The sequence below is a fragment of the Carlito syrichta genome, unplaced genomic scaffold (genome assembly GCF_000164805.1).
Source record: "Carlito syrichta isolate Samal-C Ts95f unplaced genomic scaffold, Tarsius_syrichta-2.0.1 Scaffold315407, whole genome shotgun sequence".
Lineage (NCBI taxonomy): Eukaryota > Metazoa > Chordata > Mammalia > Primates > Tarsiidae > Carlito > Carlito syrichta.
Window position 1 is genome coordinate 1218335 of NW_007259503.1, and position 23228 is coordinate 1241562.

Here is a 23228-nt window from a genome sequence, read left to right on the forward strand (position 1 = left end):
TTGCATAAAATAATCTGAATCAAAAATGTTTGTTGTACTGACTAGCTGAAATCAATTGCAATGCCTAGATCATTTATTTATGCAAAAATGTATTGATCTACTTATAGATACCAGACAGAAGATAAAATTATAAGCAAGACATCTGAGGTCTCTGCTCTCCTGAAAATTATGTTTTGACAGGGATTCAAGTCAGAAGGCATGGTTTGTTAGAAGGGGGTTGGGTGGAAAAAAAGAAAAAGTAATGTTATGAGGGTTTAAAATTTGACAGGATGGCTTATGTGGGTCTTTGGGATTCAGCAACTAGAATCTGGGCTGTGTATTCCAGATGATGTAGGAGGGATGCTGGCAGGGAGGAGGAAAGTTCTGGAGGTAAATTTGAGTATTAAAAATTTTACCCCAAGCTGGGTTCGGTGGCTCAGCCTATAATCCTGCGCCTTTGGGAGGCTGAGGTGAGTGGATTGCCTGATCCCGAGGGTTCGAGACCCGCCTGGGCAGCGAGACCTCATCTCTACAATAAATAAAAAAAAAATCAGCCGGGCGTGGTAGCGCATGTCTGTAATTCCAGCTACTCGAAAGGCTGAGGCGGAAGGATCGCCAGAGTCCAGCAGGCGAGGGTGCGGTGGCCAGGAGCGGCCACTGCACTCCCGTCTGGGTGACCGAGTGAGACTCCAACTCAAAAAGAAAAAAAATTTTACCCAAGGTCTGAATTATTTCTTTCTTCTCTAGTAGAATAATTGTATGACTAATGATAATGAGGTACTAAATGTAAAACACGATCCCGATTCAGATTCATTTTAATTAAAAATAAGATATAAATTAAAAAACAAAAGCCTAAATAATTGATAATACAATTTTTTTCCAAAGAGTCAGATTTAGACAATAATACATTTGGATTAGCTGGCCTACCACCTTTCTTTCTCTGTTGTATTGTCAGACTCAGTTTAGTATTCAAATATAAGATACAAAAAGTAAGAAAAATCAGAATATTAATAGATAAACATGTGACAATGCCAATGAAAAAATGTCCCTGCCAGGCCACCATCAACTGGCCCTGTGTTTTGACTGGTTTTCCACCAGTGATGATATATTGCACAGATACATGCTTCCCCACCTTCCAGAATTTTGGAGATTGGTTGAGATCAAAGGAGTTAGTGGCTGAGCAAAAAGCAGCCAGCCTGGTTAACCCTTAACTTAGTTAAGGAGTAGCAGTGTTACCTATGGATCTTACATGCAAAAAATCCTGGTTGTTTTTACAGAAACAAGGGGTTGAAACAAATGAATTTTGTTTCTGCACATGAAATATGATTTGTTATATCTGCTTTACAATAAGAATATGAAATTCCAGGTATACTTTTATAGATTTTTAAGCCAATATGCTGATCATGCCTAAAGGGTCTATGTTAGAGGCAGTATGTATTTATTTATCACTTGCTAGCTAAGCTGGAAAAAAAACTCCTGAATTAAACATAGGTAAAACTCAACAAAATGAAACTTTTAAAATGTGCAATTCAATTTACAAAGAACAACCCTGGGCTGGAAGCTACAGAAAAAAAAGAAGAAGAAGAAGAAGTAACCAGTTATGTTGATAAGGGGCTTTGAATATTTGTTTTTCTATTCACTTTGCCTATCATTGGGCTTATTTCTCTAATTAAGTAAATGCAATTAAATAACACTTTGAATTGCAGTAAAGTATTTATAAAATTAGGCTTTCATATTGAGACAAATTAAAGCTTCTGTAAAAACAAGTTTATAATTCACCAACCTTTCTCCATTATCTATTCTGAATACCGTAATTCAACGTTCAGGTATTTAGCAACATGCATTTATGTCTGGCCCAGATTTCCTGCTATTTACTGTCATTTTTCCTTGGTTCCTTGGTTTGAACTGATTAAAAAAATACAGAATGGCTGGGCTCGGTGGCTCAGCCTGTAATCCCGCGCCTTTGGGAGGCTGAGGTGAGCGGATTGCCTGAGCCTGCGGGTTCGAGACCCGCCTGGCAGCGAGACCTCATCTCTACAATAAATCAAAAAATCAGCCGGGCGTGGTAGCGCGTGCCTGTAGTTCCGGCTACTCGGAAGGCTGAGGCGGAAGGATCGCCGGAGCCCAGCAGGTGGAGGTTGCGGTGGCCGGGAGCGGCCACTGCACTCCAGTCTGGGTGACAGAGTGAGACTCCAACTCAAAAAAAAAAAAAGAAAAAAAAGGAATGAAAACAGTTTTCTGCCTCTCTTCCCCGACTCTGTCAAATATTTACTTGGAAATGAACACTGCTAGGAAAAAAAAGCAAGCATTACCAAAAAAAAAAAAAAATCTGAAATCATTCCAGAAATCATCTGACACCTTGCATTATTCTTTTAAAAAGTACTTTTGAGCCGGGTTCTGTGGCTCAACCTGTAATCCCAGTGCTTTGGGAGGCTGAGGTGAGTGAATTGCCTGAGCCCGAGGGTTCGAGACCCAACTGGGCAACTTGACGAGACCTCATCTCTACAATAAAAAAAAAAAAAAAAAAAAAAATTAGCTGGGCGTGGTAGCGCACGCCTGTAGTTCCAGCTACTTGGAAGGCTGAGGCGGGAGGATCGCCGGAGCCCAGCAGGTCGAGGCTGCGGTGACCGGGAGCGGCCACTGCACTCCAGTCTGGGCGACAGAGTGAGACTCCGACTCAAAAAAAAAAAAAAAAAAAGTTCTTTTGATAACTGTGGAGTTAATGGGAATATGTAGTTCTGACACATGGCTTCTAAATTCAAAACCTTTTTGGTTATTAAAAATCTCCTTTAGACCATTTTTTCCTATCCTCTTTTCAAAACAACGTTGATCGAGAGTAATTCTACCTAAGCAGGTCTGGAGGGAAAAGTGTGGGAACTATAAATGTCAAGGTCTGAAAATGTTAAGTATCCAGTGACAAAGACCTTATGATACCTTAAAGATATTCCAGGAGGAACTGAAGGACTCCTCACGCAAATTCTGCTGCTCATTTTCTGGTGCTTATTTTGCTTCCCCCTGGAATGGCTCTGTGATCTCTTTGCAGTTCGCTACCTCCAGTGGTGACTCCAGCTAATGCCCACTTATGCTACATGACAGACCTGGCCCTTCCCTGATCTCTATCTCTAGCAAATAGTGCTGTTAGAGTGAGTTTGAAAGACAAATCTTCCTACTCAATTACATATCCCATATGCTTTTTCTTACTTCATATGGATTATATCTTAAAATTATGATAATTCAAGCACGTAAAGTTGCAAAATAATTTTGAAAATATGTAATCTAAAATATTAAAACAAATCTGAAACAAGAAAAAATGTGTTATATTATAGAAGTAATAAATAAATAAAAAAATTATATGCACCTGAGTCAGATTCTCACTCTGTCACCCAGGCTGGAGTGCAGTGGCAGGCTCACAGCCACCACAGCCTGGACCTGCTGGGCTCAGGCAGTCCTCCCGCCTCAGTCTTCTAAGTAGATGGCACTATAGACCACCACGCCCAGCTAATTTTTTGGTATATTGTAGAGATGAGGTCTTGCCAAGCTGCCTAGGCTGGTCTCAAACCCGTGGGCTCAGGCAATCCTCTCACCTTGGCCTCCCAAAGTGCTGGGATTATAGGCGTGAACCACCGCACCCAGGCTTGCACTTTTAAAAATTCTTCTAGGGTTTATACCATACACTAGTACACAAGATCAGGGCTAATCACCTTTGATAAATTCCAAGCAGCCAATCCAATACCCAAGATTCAACACAAAAGATAAATATATCTGTACATATAAATTCAACAAATATAAAATACATTTTGGAAAATTGATTCTCACTTTTTTTTTTTTTTTTGAGTCAGAGTCTCACTCTGTCGCCCAGGCTGGAGTGCAGTGGCACACTCACTGCCACCGCAGCCTGAACCTGATGGGTTCAGGTGATCCTTCTGCTTCAGTCTTTCAAATAGCAGGAACTACAGCTACAGGATATGTACCACCATATCCGGTTAATTTTCTGATTTATTGTAGAGATGAGGTCTCGCCAAGTTGCCCAGGCTGGTGTCAAACCCGCGGGCTCAGGCAATCCTCTCGCCTCCTCCTCCCAAAGTGCTGAGATTACAGGCGTGAGCCACCTCACTTGGCTTGAATCTCACTTTAATATATTTGAGATACTTGCTATTCAAATTATTTCAGGTGAATATTTCCATAAAAATAATAATCACTTTTTAAAATATCACTTTTAAAAAATGTACAATAGACAGAATATCTGTTAGCAAAAACAAATCTATTTTGAAATAAGTTCTTGTTGGTCACAAAACTTTTCATAGTTATCATTGGTGGTACTAAATATTAGTAAAGAAAGATGTGCTTAACTAAAAATGATTGCCTAAAATTAAATCACCAGCCATGCATTACCCTCACACCTCCCAATCTGCTTTTTGTGTCTACAAATATTTTTTCACAGAAAGCAAGTTTTCTTATTTTAAACTGAAGAGGAACAAAGTAATTTTTTCCCAAACATAAAAATGCTTGTACTTGTCTTTACAGTATATGATTTTCAATAAGGTGAATCGGACCCAAGCCAGTTTATATTTCTCATCATAGATGACAGAAAAGACATTTCACAATTAGATTTCTTGGTCTTTAAACTCAATATGCAGTGATGAGTGTTCTACATTTTCTCTGCCTTGGGTATTTATCTTTATGCTTCTCTTTCTTTTCTTCTTAGAAACAGGATTTATAAAATTATTTCCACAAGTATTTCTACAAGTGTAGGCAAATAAAAGATGCCCAGTTCCAATCTTTGTTATGCCACATTATTTATTTTCTTTCAAAGAACACTAAGACTTAGTTCTTTTTTAGAGTTTAAATTACAATATTTTCTTAACTCAAAAATATATAGTATACTGAAAATAGTACAAATAAAGAAATTTTCAAAAACTTTATTTGAGCAGAAGAAAATGATCTTTGCCTAGAAGAGACTAAAGAAATTGCTACTATTTTTATGGTATATAGTACATATTTATATATAGGATATCTATTATAACACCTTTTAACTTATCATTTCTCAGGACTTAAAAAGGACCCTAGACCCCTTGTATACACCAGATGAAGCAACAAAAGCCTAGCAAGTAGCAAGACCTTTCCAGCACTTGAACTCAGAACTGCCAACTCTAATCAATTATCCTTTCACAACAGCACAGATTTGTGACATATGAAACTAGCTGGTAGTGGAGCCGGCATTCGTTGAGCATCATTCCCACCTCAGGGACTAGATGAGGCATGACATACATTACTATTTATCATTTATCAAATGAGATATTTATCTTATTTAAGCTTCTGTGCACACTTGAGGTTCATAAATACATATCAGCTTTCATTTTTAAAAAAAGCAAATAAAAAATGTATGAAATATTCTGTCATCTTTCTTGCTTCCAACTACCTTTCCTACTCTTACTATCTAAATCTAGGTTGTTCAGAGCACACCTTGGTAATCTCAATGGTCTCCTAACTGAGATCTTTTTTTACAAAGTCTTTTCATGTCAAGCTATCCTATACATCACAATCAGGGTAATGTTCTCAAAACTTTGTTTGTGTCAACACTCTTCCTTGGCATAAATAAAAATTCCCACTGTTTTCAGAATAAAGTAAAAATTCCTAAGTCTGGAATTAAGGTCTCTACTACCTGGTACAAATCTAACTTCATTTCTTACTGTTCTTAAATTTGCACATCATTTTAGTCTATCTGATCTATTCAGTACCTTATCTAAAAGTGATTCAGACACTAGCAGAATTAGTGGAAACACCATATAGCAGTTATTATTTGATTTCCCTCATCTGAAACATATTCTCCCCACTTCTTTGATCTAAATTCCACCCATTTTCTTATTTTTTTCTCAATGTGCATGGTGGCTCCTTGGATCTTTCTTTGTGTTCTGCCAACAGACAATTATTCAATTCTTTTAATCCATTCTAGTTCCCATTTTCACACGTGCCTTTCAAACTTAGCAATATTTCAATTATCTGCAATTCTTTTAAAATGCATATTTTCAGCCTTAATTATAGATACCCTGACTCAGTAAATCAAAGGTGAGCCCACAGAGATTTCATTTTTAACAAAAACTTCAAGTGATTCAGACTCTAGTAGAGCTATGATGGCACTTTTGGAAACACCACACAAAAGTTATTATTTGGTTTATTTATTTGAATCTTAATTGCACACTAATTTGCAGTGTGCAGAGTTCCTATTTGCTTCTCTGATTGCTTTAGTAAGATTGTAAATTAATTTAGAATAATGACAAAATGTGTTCTCTTCTGTATTTCACACAGCACTTAGTATAACGTAGAGCTGGTGTCCAATAAAGCTATGCGAAATTTTCCAATAAATAAATAAATAAGCTTATTGCTCAATTATCTAAAATTACCTTACATATTTGCTTAGAATTTAACTGTCCTCTCCTATAGAATACTCTTGAGAGTATCTACTTTATTTACATTTAAATCACAATTGTATCTAAACTATAAGATTTTTGCTCAATAAGTTGTATTTCAAGTAATGGATGAATAACAAATGCATGTCTCTCTGGTTTAAATTATCTTCCTCTTATAGTCACATTTTAAAACGAACACAATAGAAAATATTTACATTATTTTGCCATAACTTTTTTTTGTTGTTTCCATCCTCATTTTGAAAGATGTCCCAGTAGATAACTGCTGCCCTCACGGAGAAAGCCTCCCGGCCTGCACCTTTCTGCATGCCGTCAGCGCCTGAACCTCGGCAGCATGTCTGTGGTACCACCCAATCACTAGCTGAACAGCTAGCCCCTCATCCTGGAGCGCACCATCAACGTGTACCATCTTACCTATTATACTTTCTCTACAAAAGAGCCCCCTATGAGGACAGCTATGTTGCAGCCAAATTTCAGCGCATGAGGGAGGAATTTGATAAAATTGGAATGAGAAGGGCTGTAGAAGGGGTTCTGGTTGTACATGAGCACCGGCTACCCCATGTGTTACTGCTACAGCTGGGAGCAACTTCCTTCAAATTACCTGGTGGTGAACTTAACCCAGGAGAAGATGAAGTTGAAGGACTAAAACGCTTAATGATAGAGACACTCAGTCATCAAGATGGAGTTCTGGAAGACTGGGTCATTGATGACTGCATTGGTAACTGGTGGAGATCAAATTTGAACCTCCTCTGTATCCATATATTCCTGCACATATTTCAAAGCTTAAGGAGCATAAGAAGTTATTTCTGGTTCAGCTACAAGAATAAGCCTTGTTTGCAGTCCCTAAAAATTACAAGCTGGTAGCTGCACCATTGTTTGAGTTGTATGATGATGCACCAGGATACATACCTATCATTTCTAGTCTTCCTCAGTTATTGAGCAGCTTCAATTTTATATACAACTGAATTCCTGCACAGTGGAGAGGAAAAAGAAGCCGTCTCTGTGAGCACAGCTAGAAGAATAAATGTGGTAGAAATTTTTTTTGGTTTTATCTCTATCCTGACCCTTCAATTGCCACCTACTTTCTATTGTTTGAATAGTTAAGTTAATATGAAGAACTAGATAGTGGTGTAAAAAAATGTGATAATGTTTATTTACTTTAGATTCAACTCATACTTTTTTTTAAAACAACATTAAATAAAATGGATTTTCTTTCTAAAAAAAAAAAGAAGGATGTCCCTTCAGCTGATATGTATCACATCATGTAGTGGATGCTGTGATGTGTTACTCAGATCATCCTTCAAAATGAAGGATTTCTTTCCCAGCTGTTGGGAGATGCCTTCAGATGTAAGTTCTCTTTGACAGTTGCCTTGGCTGAAGAAATAGTTTCAGTCAACTCCAGGTTTCCTTCCAGGAGGAGCTTGCTTGTAAATACTTATCAACAAGGGAAGTTTATCTGTTGCCCTCCTCTCTAGACCAGGTGAGTGAGAAATACTGAAACAGAGCTAAGATTACTAATAGCAATGGGGGTAACAGGATCCAGCACAATAGAGGCCAGATGGCAGCACTTAACCAGAAGACAGATGGTTGCATTCATCATAGTGAGCATTAAGACTGGAGTAAAGTCAAGTGGTCAGGGAAACCCAACTCAGAGTTATGGACATGGTTAATAGAATATATCCTCCCAAGAAGAATAGCCAAAAATTATATTGCTTAATCTGTAACTCAAAGACAAGTAATCAGGAGGCTGAGGGTTAGGGGCAGATATACTTACTGATAAAAAGTCAGGATGCTTTACTCAGTTTCTACCTCAGAGTCAGATGGATTTGAAATCCATCAACTGAGGAAAAGACTGAGTCTCCAGGAGAAGGGATCCTGCAAATCCACAGCAATTGTTCATGGCTGCAATAAATTAACAAGTCTTTTCCTAAGAGAAACTTCAGGTATTTACTCAGGTAACTGCAGTAGGGAAAGAGGAATAGCCAAACATTTCAGAGAGTATTAGGCACAAGGCTGTGATGATATGATACCCTGAGACCTGAAGAATATCATAAACCCTCCATTACAGTGGATTCATATGAGGATATGTCATAAATGGCATCCTGGTCCAGGCATAGTTCACAGTGGGTACACCAGATTTATAGACTCACCCAATAGTCATTTTTAGAGTCCCCAAATGCATAATGGTTATATTTGCTAATTGGTGTTATGCCATACACTGAGGTTTGGACTGTGGTGTAGGAGCTATTAAACAAAGTGGATATCTCTGAAACTTGTCTGTCCATACCCCTAGTCAAAGTGGTAAATAAAGCACATTGTTTTATTCCTAGGGAATGACATAAATTATTGTCATCCTTAAATACCTAAACAATGCAGGAGCGATCGTCATCATTATATCTTCCTTTCATACGTGTCTTTCCCCTGCTAAACAAAACAAAACAGAATAGACAAATTATTGAAGGATAATGTTTGTTACTGTAAACTCAAGAAAATAGTAGCCTTAATTATTTCTGTGGACCAGTTGTGATCTATTTGTTAGAATATATTAACATGGCCTCAGGAACTTGGTGAGTGGTCATTGATTTGATCTTGTGTTTTCTCTTGTATCTTTATCAGCAGAAAGAAATAGACAACAGAATATAATTTTATGGTTTTGCTCAAGGGCTCTGGCAGTTATTCTGTCCTGTGTTATAATACAATTTGAAGGTATCCAGACTGTTTGGACATCTCACAGAATATCATACTGCTCCTCTATGTAAATGGCATTTTGATAATTTGCCTAGATGAACAAGAAAAAGTTGTATATGGAAGTCTTGGTAAGTCACATGTACTCAAGAGTTTGAGAAATAAACCCATTGGATATTCAGGAATACATCAGGTTAATGAAAATTATAGAAGCCTAGCATGCATGGTAAGACTTTCTCTTCAAAATAAAAGATAAATGATTGTATCTTGTGCACCCCACCATGAAGAGAGAAACATAATGGATAGTAGTCCTGGAAGTAGCATATTTCACACTTGGGCATATACCTAGTGACTTGAAAGGTTAGTTTTGAGTGGGTCCCAAAGCAAGAAGGGGCTCTGTAATAATTTTAGGCTGCAGTACAGGCAACCCCGTAGCCTTGGTTGTGTTCATATGCCTCAGAAGACCCTGTGGTATTAGAGATACTGGTGGCTGAAAAGGATACCATATGGACTTCATGGTTAGGTACAGTGAGAAAATATCCTTCTGAACTCTGAAAAAGGTTATTGCATCTGTAGTGAAGATTTATGGTCTTTGAGAAACTGCTCATTGTGTGCTGCAAGCAACCGATATCTCGGGCTATTTTGTACCACTAACTTACTTCTTGTAAGCTCTCTGCATACCAAGAGAAGAAAGATACTCCTAGAACCTATAAGAAGAAATGAATCCAAGTGATAGAAAGGGTAGACAATGGTTGATATCTGATGTACTGCCTAGATCGCTGTCTTCAGCAATAAAGGATCTATTTTCCTGGTTGTTGGTAAAATGGTCCTCAACTATCAGCCTCTTACATCTCTTGTCAGTGTCTACCTACAGCCAATGCTTGATTTATCTGAAAATGTAAAAGCCCAACTCTTTCATTCTAACTTAAGACATCTCTTAAATGACTTCAGGAGCTTCCTGTGGGGTGGGCTGTTGTTTTGGTTGGGGATAAATCCTGGTTCAATGATGATTTTTTGTCTTCTTTTACTCCCTTTTATAGTACCTCCATCCTAGAGTCTGCGTCTAAGGAAACCTGTGACACATTGCTTATCCTTCTTTGGTTGGCACAGTAAGTTAAAGTTACAACTTACTCTTTCCACTTGTTTGTAATAGGAAAATAAGAGACAGTCATTATTAAGTCTCTTATTCCTTCTCTGTTTTCTTCTTTGTTTTAATAATCAATATTTTTATTATGATATTGTGGGATACAGTTAAGGGTTAGGTATACAAATATGCTTCGTTCAGGCACCCTTGTTGATAAGAGGTGTCTCCCCGTCCCCAGACAGATATTTACTACCATTAATCCCATCTCCCTTCCCTCCCCCTCCATGTTTCCCACCACTGTCAGTCATTTTCTTATGGTATTACTTTGGAAGATCAAGGTCCACTATATTAGTGAGAACATGTGATACTCAGATCTGTGTTTCTGTGAGAGGTCACTCAGTATTATAAACTCTAGTTCCATCCAGGTTGCTGTGAAATTCATGATTTTGTTCTTTTTTATGGCTGCATAGTATTCCATCGTGTATATGTACCACATTTTTTTAATCCAGTCCTCTTTTGATGGACAGCATGGTTGATTCCAGGTTCTTGCTATTGTGAATAATGCTACAATAAACATATGTGTGCAGGTATCTTTTTTATAGAGTGATTTGAGTCCTTCAGGGTATATTCCCAGTAGGGGGATTGCGGGGTCATATGGGAGGTTGATATTTAGAGCTTTTAGGAATCGCCACACTGCTTTCCACAGAGGTTGCACTAGTTTACACTCCCACCAACAGTGTAGAAGTGTTCCCTTTTCACCACACCCACTCCAGCGACTGTTATTTTTTGAGTTATTGATAATTGCCATTCTGATTGGAGTTAGGTGGTATCTCAGTGTGGTTTTGATTTACATCTCCCTGATGATTAGTAAGGTTGAACATTTCTCCATGTGTCTGTTGGCTTCTCAGATGTCTTCTTTGAGAAGTGTCTGTTCATATCTTTTGCCCACTTTATAATGGGGTTGTTTGTTTTTTTCTTTTCAGCACATTTGAGTTCCTTGTAGATCCAAGATGTTAAGTCTTTGTCAGACCTGGAGTTGGCAAATGCTTTTTCCCAGTCTGTAAGCTATCTCCCTGCTCTCTTGATGGTTTCTTTGGCTTTGCAGAAACTTGTTAGTTTAATGAGGTCCCACTTGTCTATCTTATCTCTTATGGTCTATGGGTTTCAGGTTTTGTTCAGGAATTGGATACCAGTTCCAATTTCCATGAGGGTGTGTCCTTCATTTTCTAAGGTTCTTATGGTTTGAGGTTTTACATTTAGGTCCCTGATCCATTTGGAGTTAATTTTTGTGTATGGGGATTGATAGGGGTCCTGTTTCAATCTTCTGCATGTGGTCAGCCAGTTTTCCCAGCACCATTTACTGAATAGGTTCTCCTCTTCCCAGTGGTAGGTGGTGGAGGCTTTGTCAAAGATGAGTTGGTTGAGAAATTGAGGTCTTGCCTCTGGAATCTCAATTCTATTCTATTGGTCTATATGCCTGTTCCTATACCAATACCAAGCTATTTTGATGATTGTGGCTTTATAGTAAAGTTTGAAGTCTGGTAATGTGATACCACTTGCTTTGTTTTTTTTTTTTTTTTGCTGAGGATTGTTCTGGCTATTCTTGGTCATTTGTGTTTCCATATGAATTCCTGTGTTGTTTTGTCTAGGTCTGAGAAGAATGTTGCTGATAATTTGATAGGTATTGCATTGAATCTGTAGATTGCCTTAGGTAAGATGGACATCTTCACAATGTTGATTCTTCCAATCCATGAGCATGGGATATTTTTCCACTTGTTTGTGTCATCTTTGATTTCTTTGAGCAGAGTTTTGTAGTTTTCATTGTAAAGGTCTTTCACATCTCTGGTTAGGAAGATGCCAAGGTATTTCATTTTTTTTGTGGCTATTGTGAATGGAATTGTGCTTCTTATTTGGGTTTCTGTTTGTTTATTATTGGTGTAAAGAAATGTGATTGTCTTTTGCACATTTATTTTTATATCCTGAGACTTTGCCGAAGGCCTTTATCAGTGTAAGGAGGTTTTTGACAGATTCTCCTGGGTTTTCAAGTTATACGATCATGTCATCTGCAAAGAGAGATAATTTGACTTCCTCTTTTCCTATTTGGATACCCCTGATTGCCTTCTCTTTTCTGATTGCTCTAGCCAGGACTTCCAATACTATATTGAACAGGAGGGGTGAGAGTGGGCATCCTTGTCTTGTTCCAGTTTTCAGGGGAAATTGTTCCAATTTTTGACTGTTTAGGAGTATGCTGGCTGTGAGTTTCTCATAGATGGCTTTTACCACTTTGAGGTATGTTCCCTGTATGCCTAGATGTTTGAGGGTTTTTGGCAAGAAGGGGTGCTGAATTTTATCAAAAGCTTTTTATGCATCTAATGATATAATCATGTGGTTTTTGTTTTGACATCTGTTGATGTATTTAATTATATTTATTGTTTTATGAATGTTGAACCAGCCTTGCGTCCCAGGAATGAAGCCTACTTGGTCATAATTGATAATTTTTGAGATGTGTTGTTGAATCCGGATTGCTAGGATCTTGCTGAGAATTTTAGCGTCTATGTTCATCAAAGATATTGGCCTGTAGTTCTCTTTTTTTGTTGGATCTTTACCTGGCTTGGGTATCAATGTGATGTTAGCTTCATACAATGATTTGGGGAGGGTTCCATCTTTCTCAATCGCCTGAAATAGCTTCAGTAGGATTGGAATCAGTTCCTCCTTAAATGTCTTGTAGAATTCTGCTGGAAAGCCATCTGGTCTGGGTCTTTTTTTGTAGGTAGTTTTCTTATTACATAGTCAATTTCCTTGATTGTTATTGGTTTATTTAGGGTCTCAATTTCTTCTTGTTTCAACCTAGGCAGGTTGTGTGATGACAGAAAGTCCTCCATTTCCTAGAGGTTTTCAAACTTGTTTCCATACAAGTGTACATAGTAGTCTCTGATGATCTTTTGTATTTCTTCAGGGTCAAATGTGACTTCATCTTTTGTGTTTCTGATTGTGCGTATTTGGGTTTTTTCTTTCTTTTTCTTGGTCAGTCTAGCTAGGGGACCATCAATCTTGTTTATCCTTTCAAGAACCAGCTTTTTGTTTCACTGATTTTTTGTATTATCTTTTTGTCTTCTATGTCCTGGATTTGGGCTTTTATTTTGGTGATCTGGATTCTTCTGCTGAAATTAGGGTTTTTGTGATCTTGCTTTTCCAGCTTCCTTAGGTGGTTTGTTAGGCTATTAATTTGTACTCCTTCCAATTTCTTCATGTGTGTTTGTAGGGATATAAATTCCCCTCTTACTACAGCTTTTAAGGCATCCCAGAGATTTTAGTAAGATGTTTCTTCATTTTCATTTGTTTCCAGGTATCTTTTGAGTTCTGTTTTGATTTCATCATTGATCCAGGAGTTCGTTAGCATCATGCTGTTTAGTGTCCATGTCTTTGTGGGTTTTGGGGGAACCTTGTTGGTGTCAATGTTTATTTTTATTCCACTGTGGTCCGAGAAAGTGCATGGTAGAATTTCAGTCTTTTTAAATTTGCTTATGCTTGATTTATGACTGAGAATGTGGTTGATCTTGGAATATGTTCCGTGCGGTGATGAGTAGAATGTGTATTCTCTGGTCTTTGGATGGAGTGTTCTGTAGGTATCAATTAAGTCCATTTGGTCCAGAGTCACATTGAGGTTCTGGATCTCATTGCTGATTTTTTGTCCCAATGATCTGTCAAGGGTTGTGAGTGGGGTATTACAGTCCCCAGTTACGATGGTGTTAGAGTCAATATCTTTCTTTAGTTTTCCTAGGAATTGCTATATAAAAGTTGGTGCACCTATGTTAGGTGCATATATGTTTAGGATAGATATTTCTTGTTGATGGAGTGAACCTTTTATCATTATGTAGTGGCCCTCTGTGTCTTTTTTAATTTTTGATAGCTTAAATGGTTATTTTGTCTGAATTTAGGATCATGACTCCTCTTTTCTTTTGTGTTCCATTCGCCTGAAAATTTGTTTCCCATTCTCTTACTTTGAGTCTGTGCATGTCCTTTCTAGTGAGATGGGTCTCTTGAAGGCAGTATATTGTTGCCTGGTGATATTTTATCCATTTTGCCATTTTATGTCTTTTCAGTGGTGCATTTAGTCCATTCACATTCAGGCTAATTATTGAAATGTGAGAGTTCGTCCCTATCATATAGTTCTTACAGAGTTGTTCTTCCACTGGGTTTATTGTCTTTCTTTTATTTTGGGGGTTGGTTCATGTGTATTTTATTCTTTTTCCTATACTCTTGTGAAGAACGTTGCTCTTTTTTTCCCCTTTTCTTCTGTGTTTAGTACTTTCTTAAGTATTTCATGTAGAGGTGGTTTGGTGGCAGCGTAGGTTCTTAGGGATTGGATATCTGGGAAAGATTTTAATTCTCCCTTGCTGATGAAGCTTAATCTGGCAGAGTAGGTTATTCTTGGTTGAAATTGTTTATCTTTTAGGACTTTGAAGATAGGGCTCCAAGCTCTCCTAGCCTGCAGTGTTTCTGTAGATAAATCTGCTGCTTTTCTAATTGTTTTTCCATGGTAGGTGATCTGGTCTTTTTCTCTTGCTGCCTTTAGGAGTTTTTCTTTTATGCCTACTTTGTTTAGGCAAATTATTATGTGTCTAGGAGTTGGTTTTCTCATTTGTTGTCTTGCAGGGGTTCTCTGAATCTCTTGTGTTTGAGTTTTTTGCATCACTGATTAGATAAGGGAAGTTTTCTTGAATGATCTCATGGAAGATTTGTTCCAATGTGGTCTCTGTCTCTCTTTCTGCCTCAGGCAGACAAATTACTCTTAGGTTAGGCCTCTTGAGGTAATCGCTCATCGCTTGAAGGTTTTTTTTTTTCTGTCTTTTTGAGCTTGTTTTCTGTGTTTTCTGAGAGTTTGGGTTATTTCTACATTTTGGTCCTCAAGCTCTGAGATTCTTTCTTCTGCTTGGGTAATTCTGCTTTCCATGCTTTTCAGTTTATTGTTTATTTCATTCACAGTATTCTTTATTACTGTTATCTCAGATATCAGCTCCTTTCTAGTTTCTTCTTGAGTCTCCTCAGTTCTTTTTAATCTCTCCATTAATGTCTTGATGTCTACGTTTGTATTTTGAGACCAGTCATTCTGGGGGCTCTTCGCTGTTTGCATTCCAAAGTCAGTTTTCTCAGTGTCTGCCCTCCCAGGAATCTGGGAGAGACCCATATTCTTCTTTTGGTTTTTCTTCATTTGTGTAAATTTTTCTCTCTCGTCCCTTAGTGGATAAAGTTCCTGAGTTCTAATCTCCAGCCTCTCCTCTCTGTTTCTGTTGCAGGGAAATCTGTGATACTGGTCTCTATTCAGCGTATGGGAGGAGCTTTGTCTCCTGTTTAATGACATCATCATGGGAACCGAGGTGGAGGCTCTGATAGGTGGGTGGGGCGATGCGATGTAAATATGCCTTGAAAATGGTGGAGGTGGTGGTTTTACTTTCACTTTTAGGGATGCTCCTGTGGGTCTCTAGGCGGGACCAGCTGCACAGCTGGGCACTGGGTCCAGGGTGCCACCAGCAGGCTAGGGTGGAGGAGAAGGTTGGGCGTTCCCTCCTCTGGAGCTGGAAGCCTGTGATGGCACCCTATGCTGGCTTAGGGTTCTGCCCCCTTATACAGGTTTGTGGTCGCACATGCTGAGTGCCTCAGCCAGGGTGGGCCCGGGGCTTCAGATCTCCAAAGTTCCAGAAGGCAAGTGGTGGCTCTAGGTCCCTCCCAGGGCACTTTAGCCAGAAATGGGACTAGTATCTCTGAGGGGCAGGCTCTCAGAGCCCCCCTGCATGACCGGCAGCTTGGTGCTGGGTGCTGGTCATGATGATGTAGCCAGGGATGGAGCTGGGATCTGGGATTTGGGATTCCCCAGCCAGCCAGAATCACATATAGTGGAGCAGCTGCAGTCCGGCCGTGATGTCTGGCCCTGCATGGGACCAAAAGTCCCAGTGCGGCTGGAGTGGGCAGGGTGGTGCAGGAAGAGAAGTAATAGTCTTTTTGGGAACTCAGGTTCGGAGAAACTCATGGATACACCTATGCCATCGCCATCTTCAGGTCGCCACCTCTAAGATTCGTTTTTGCATAAGAAAACTTGGCATGCTTTGAAACCTCACTACACATTATGAAAGAAACTTGATAGTTTCTCATGTTTTGTAAAAATTCAATTGCTTCTTGGCCTTTTGGCTAAGATTAAGGATAAAATTTATATGACATTGTCAATAATACACTATGACACTGAAAGGAGCCTTTTTATATTACCCATTAAAAAAGTACTGACTGGGTTCCATGGCTCATGCTTGTGATCCCAGCACTTTAGGAAGCCAAGGTGGGAAGTTTGCTTGAGCCCAGGAATTTGAAACCAGGCAACATAGTGATACCTTGTCTCCACAAAAAAATTAGCCAGGCATGATGGCACGTGCCTGTAATCCCAGCTACTCAGGAGGCTGAGGTGGAAGAATCACTTGAGCCCAGGAGGTCAGGGCAGCAGTGAGCAGTAATTGTGCCTCTGCATTCCAGTCTGGAATGACAGGGTGACAGGCAATCTACTGCACTCATGAGTTAACTTTTCATTTTCTCTATAGAAAAAGATCTACCAAAATACTTCTAAGAGAAGTAAATGATCAAGAAGTATATAATATGCAACCAATAAACTATAGCAAAAAATCATGTAATTAATTAATGAAATGTATTATTTTCCTGAGTTTTGTAATGTGTTGCATTTATTATTTTTATTTTATATTTTTGTGTGATTCTTTTTCACATTCTAAATAAGCATTATTAGATATTTTGTATTATTATTCTTTAAAAGAATCATTCTCATTACATAAGCTTTAGGCACCAAACACTTTATTTTTCAACCTTATACAGCTGATAAACATCACACACTGGAGTATTTAATTTATAGACAGGATATTTTCTATTGGAAAGCTTTATGGGATCCCCAAATCAATCAAAACAAGGATATTGGAACACATATGCACAGTGCCTTACCCAGAGCTTGCATACAGAAAAGCAAAATAGATTTCATCTGTGATTAATATTAATAACACCTAAATATATGCAAATATCAAAAGCAGTCTTGAGTAATCAGAACTTTTCTGCCAGAGTGTCTAATACCAGTTTGTTTTCAGGCATTGCTGCTTCTGCTTCATTTTCCTCTTCATCTGGCACTAGTTCAGGGGCACTCATCTCTATTCAGTCATCTTCTGCTAATTCCTGTGGTGTAATGTCGACTAGGTTTGAATTTCCACAGTATCTTTATCTTGAAACTCTTCACCCTCACCTTTTTTGCCATCTTCACAGTTTCTTTTGTGATGTCCTTGATCTGCTCTGTGATAAGCCTAGTGAAGTCTGCATATCTAGACACAGTTTTCTTCAATTGGAATTTATTGTTTTAGATTTGATGGCTTTCATGAGATTTTCTTCAATGGATTAATTCTCTCCAGACTTTCATTTTGTTTTCTCTGTTGAGGTTCTCTTCATAGTGTCAACAGTTCTTTGTTTCTCTCTCTCTCTCTCTCTCTCTCTCTCTCTCTCTCTCTCTCTCCTTTCTTTCTTTCATGATGCTCAAGTTCATCTTTATTTTATTTTATTAAATTTTATTATAGAGATATGGGGTACAAGTGAGGATTAACTACATGAGAAGGCTACATGTCGGTGATCTTCACTCTCCCTGGTGGTGGACCAGGTACCCTTTGGGTTGTCACCCCACCCTCCTTCTTCCCTCCCTCCCATAGTAGTGCCCAGAGACTGATGATCTCTCCCTGTACTAGTGTGACTAATATTCAGGGTCTACTTTTGAGTGAAAAAAACGCAGTATTCAGCTCTTTGCTTCTATAATAGACCACTGAGTATGATGGTCTCCAACTCCATTCAGTTTGCTGCGAAATCATGATTTTGTTCTTTATGGCTACGTAACTCTATCATGTATATGTACCACATTTTCTTTTTCCAGTCCACTTTCGATAGGCAATAAGGTTGGTACCATTTTTTGCTATTGTGAACAGTGCTGCAATAAACATGCATGTGCAAGTGTCTTTTTGGTAGAGCAATTTATGTTCCTCTGGTATATTCCCAGGAGAGAAATTGCTGGATCATATGGAAGGTCAGTTTTTAGTTCTTTTAGGAATCACCACACTGCTTTTCATAGAGGTTGAACTAACTTGCACTCCCACTAACTTGTAGAAATATTCCCTTTTCTCCACATTGTCACCAGCATCTATTATTTTTTGATATATTAATGATAGACATCCTTACTGGTGTTAGATGGTATCTCATTGTACTCTTGATTTGCATTTCTCTGATGATTATGAGGCTGAGCATTTTTCATGTGTCTGTTGGCTGCTTGTACGCCATCTTTTGAGAAGTGTCAGTTCATGTCCTTTGCCCACTTTTTGATAGGGTTGTTTATTTTTTTCCCTTTCACTTCATTTGAGTTCTTTCTAGATCCTGGATGTTAGGCCTTTGTCAAATACATGATTTTCAAATATTTTTTCCCATTCTGTGTACTGTTTCTTTATTCTCTTGATTTCTTTTGCTGTGCAAAAGCTTTTCAATTTGATGAGTTCCCTCTTTTCTATCTTAGGTTTTATGGCATTCTCTTTTGGGAACTTGGTCAAGAATTCGTTGCCTGCTCCAATGTACATAAGGATGTTTTCTATGTTTTTTTCTAGGATCCTTATAGTTCGAGGTTTTACATGTAGGCCTTTTAATCCATTTTTAACTGATATTTTTATATGGTGATAGGTAGGGGTCCAGTTTCATTCTTTTGCCTGTGGTCAGCCACTTTTCTCAACAACATTTGCTAAATATAGTCTCTTTCCCCCATTGATTACTACTGGTGGTTTTGTTGAAGATGAGTTGGTTGAGAGATCATGTTTTTGCTTCTGGAATCTCTGTCCTGTTCCATTGGTCTATGTGCCTATTCCTGTACCAGTACCAGGTTGCTTTGGTTACTGCAGCCTTATAATATAAAGTTGGAAGTATGATACCTCCAGCTTTATTCCTTTTGCTGAGGACTGTTTTAGCTATTCATGGTCTATAAAGTACCATGTGCAACGAACCTTAAAAGGTGCTTATGATCCCTGATCTCGAGGCCAAATTAGAGACTTTGTGCCTGGGGAAATGTAGACTCCTTTGACACCTTCAATGCCAAACCCATGGATCTAGGTGGCCAGAGGCATAGTCCAATTTTTAAAAAATATATTTGAAAGGTAGCCCCATACTGGAAGGGTACTTCCCAACTTCAGTCAAAAGCTTCAACAGAACCAATCCAGCAAAAATGTTCCCCTTGTCCAGGCATTTTTGTTATACAACCAAAAACTAGCAGCTGGTGTTTATCTTTTCCTTTCAAAACTTGGGGATTAGCAACTTTATAGATAAAGGCAGTCTTATCATAAATTCAATTGCATTTGTACAAAACAGCAGAGTTACCCTATCCCTTCATTCCTTAGATTCTGGTGCTCACTTCTCTTCCTTACTAATAAGAGTCCTTTGTGGCATTGTTTTCCAGAAGAGACACTTTTAAATGCATCAAAAAAAAAAAAAAAAAAAAACTTTACAGACAGCTGGGCATGGTGTTCACTCCTGTAGCACTTTGGGAGGTATAGATGAGAGGAATTCCTGAGCCCAGGGGTTGGAGACCAGATTGGGAAACTTGACAAGAATTTCTCTCTACAATAAACCAAAAAATTAGCCAGGTATAGTGATGTGAACCTACAACTCCAGCTACTTGGAAAGCTAAGGCAGAATGATCTCCTGGGCCCAGTTCAAGGCTGTGGTAGCCATGAGCATACCACTGCACTCCAGCCTGAGTGACAGAGTGAGACACCAACTCAAACAAACAAACAAACAAACAAACGAAAACCCTGTTCAGGCAGGTGTCCTTTGTCTTCAGTGATTTTCTTAATGGTGTTTGGAAACGCCTTTGCTGCCTCTTGGATGTTAGAAGCTGCTTCTCCCGTTATCCTGACATTTTTAAAGCCAACCTCGCTCTAAAATTATCAAAAATATCTTTACTTGCTTCTAATTTTCCAGCTTTAGATTATATTCACCTTCTTTTTGCTTTAAGTTGCCATATAAAAACTTAGCTTTTTCCTCGAATCATCTTAGAATCTATAGATATCCCTTTCTTATAGTAATCCTGCACCCACCTGAGCTGCATTGTCTTTTTTTTTTTTTTAGTTTGAAAAATTATAGTTTATTTAGAAAGTAAATTAGAGAGAGAAAGAGAGACAGAGGATATTCACCTCCCTAAGGTATGGGAGGAGTCCAAAGCCAGGAAACATGGCCTGGCCAGTGCTCAAACAGCCACAAGGCCACACATGAGTTTAACAAATCAGTGGCCAAGCTTCATTTTCAATAAGAGATAAAAGGATATTTTGCAAAAAGTGAAAGGTTTTCCCACTTGCTGCTGTAGCTACATTTACAGCTTCATGAATTTCCTTGTGTTTTTTTTCCACAATGGCCTTTGCATTGGATTCATTTATCTTCCAATGGGCAACTACAGTTGCAGACTTCAGTCTACGATACGTATCAAGTCATTCAGCTTTTTCTTGTAATGTCACGACTTTCCTCTGCTTCTTGGAAGCACTTCCAACACCACTAGTGGCGCTTCCTATGGGTCCCATGGTGTCATTCAAGGTTTACAGTATTGCAGTGAAAAACACATGAGAACCGTGAGAGATCGGTGTTTACTGGGATACATAATTTACTGGAGAAAAGAATGGCTCACTTGGAAATGATTTGTATTATAAAGTGACATTTTAAGAGGATACTTACATTTGAGCTCACCACAATAGCAACAGGAGGTGGCTATGAAATTATTGGTGGCCGAGCTCAGTGGCTCAGCCTGTAATCCCAGCACTTTGGGAGGCCGAGGCGAGTAGATTGCCTGAACCCGTGAGTTCGAGACTAGCCCAGGCAAGTTGGCAAGACCTCATCTGTACAATAAATCAAAAAATAGCCAGGCACAGTAGCATGCGCCTGTAGTTCTAGCTACTTGGAAGGCTGAGGTGGAAGGATTGCTAGAGCCCAACCGGTCAACATTGGAGTGACAGTGAGCATGACATTGCACTCCAGGCTGGGTGACAGAGTGAGACTCCGACTCAACAAAAAATAAATTATTACAATAGTGTAATATGTACTGCAGTTAATTCCATGCAGTTATCTAAAACTGCATCTTTACATTTATTTACTCTTCATTGAGAATGGCTCTATGTACATTTTGAAAAATTTTAACTTTTTTTTTTTTCTTGAGTTGGAGTCTCGCTCTGTCGCCCAGACTGGAGTGCAGTGGCCACTCCCAGTCACAGCAGCCTCCACCTGCTGGGCTCCAGCGATCCTTCAGCCTCAGCCTTCCGAGTAGCCGGAACTAGAGGCGCGCGCTACCATGCCTGGCTGATTTTTTTGATTTATTGTAGAGATGAGGTCTCGCTGCCCAGGCGGGTCTCGAACCCACGGGCTCAGGCAATCCACTAACCTCGGCCTCCCAAAGGCGCGGGATTACAGGCTGAGCCACCGAGCCCGGCAAATTTTAACTTTTAAAATAAATGTGTGCATGGTAATAATTAATAACATGCACTAGTTCCTACACATATTTTATGCATTCTAGATGTAATGTTTCCTTATTTTTCTTTCAGTATTTCTAGGTTACACAATTTGCTTGCAAGTTTTTTCAAATTGTCACAAATCTCTAAAGATATTTTCAACATATTTATTGAAAACGCAATCCACATATAACTGGACCCATGAAGTTCAAACCATGCTGTTCAAGGGTCTATCATGTATGTTTAAAAGCTAGGAACCTTAAATATGAGATAAGTCCAGTTCAACTACTTATATCTAGCTTTTGTAACTCTGAACAAGAAATTTATAGGTGGGGCAAGCTCTTGGGGGTGGCAGAGGCGAAAGAGGTAGAGGAGGTGGAAGGGGAGGCAGGCACATTTGGGGTAACTTTATGGAGATGTAGTGTAATTTCTGTCTGATTTTTTGCTTTTTCATTTCTCTAAAAATGTTTCTATATGGCACCAATCCTCCTTCCACCATTTGCTTTAGTTTTAGTGTCAGTATTATAAAAGGGTGCATGTCATAAAATAAATCAAAAGCGGTCTCGAGTAATCAGAGCTCTTCTGCCAGACTGTCTAATGTCAGATTGCTTTCTGGCACTGCTGCTTCTACTTCATTTTCTTATTCATCTGGCACCGGTTCAGAAGCACGTCTCCATCCTATCATCTTCTGTTACTTTATCTGGTGTAGTGTCTATTAGGTTTTAATTTCTCCAACATTCTTATCTTGAAACCCTTCACCCTCAACTTTTTTCTTTATATCCACAGTCTCCACCTCTAATATTCAGAATTCCATCTCAATAATACTACCAAAGACTGGAGTTCTTTTAAACTTTTTTTTTGTTTTATCGTTGATAAGCTGACTTGCTCCTCAAGTGCAAGATGACCACAGCAGTTTTAAGTATCACATCAAGATGACTTCAGCAGTGTCTGTAATCACAATTACATTTTTGAAAAAGAGTTTTTTCAGTCTCACTCCTATACATTAAAAGAAGAAGAAGAAGAAGAAAGAGCTTCAAAATGTTGATGCCTTTGGTCTGAAAATTATATTTCTAGTCAATGGCTACATGATTAACTGAAAGCCATCTAATTTTTAAAGTTGATTGCACAGAATATAAATTCATCCATGAAATTATTACATATTTATTGAGTACTAGTATGTGTAATCACTACTCGAGACACCTGGAATATAACAGTGACCAAAGAAGACAAAAATCCTATCTTTATGGAATTTTTAGGGGACACAGATGCAGACAGTAAAAAAAAAAAAAAAAAAATATGCAAGTAAATATGTAATACATTAGATGCTGATGAATGCTAATAAATAATGAATCTGAGTGGATTGTGAGCCTGTGCAGTCCTTTGGAGAATATTCAAGATAAATAGTTTTTGTTAAGAGGATAAAACTGGGTTTTAAGTATGCCATATGAAAGGATCCAGAGGACAATCAGACAAGTGGATTGGAGTTTCAGGTAAGAGTATAGGAAG

General features: G+C 38.6%; 1 pseudogene; it reads left to right on the forward strand.

Moving 5' to 3' along the window:
* The first annotated feature begins 276 nt into the window (after nt 1–276).
* Nucleotides 277–7613, forward strand: LOC103275375 (annotated as a pseudogene).
* Nucleotides 7614–23228: the final 15615 nt, after the last annotated feature.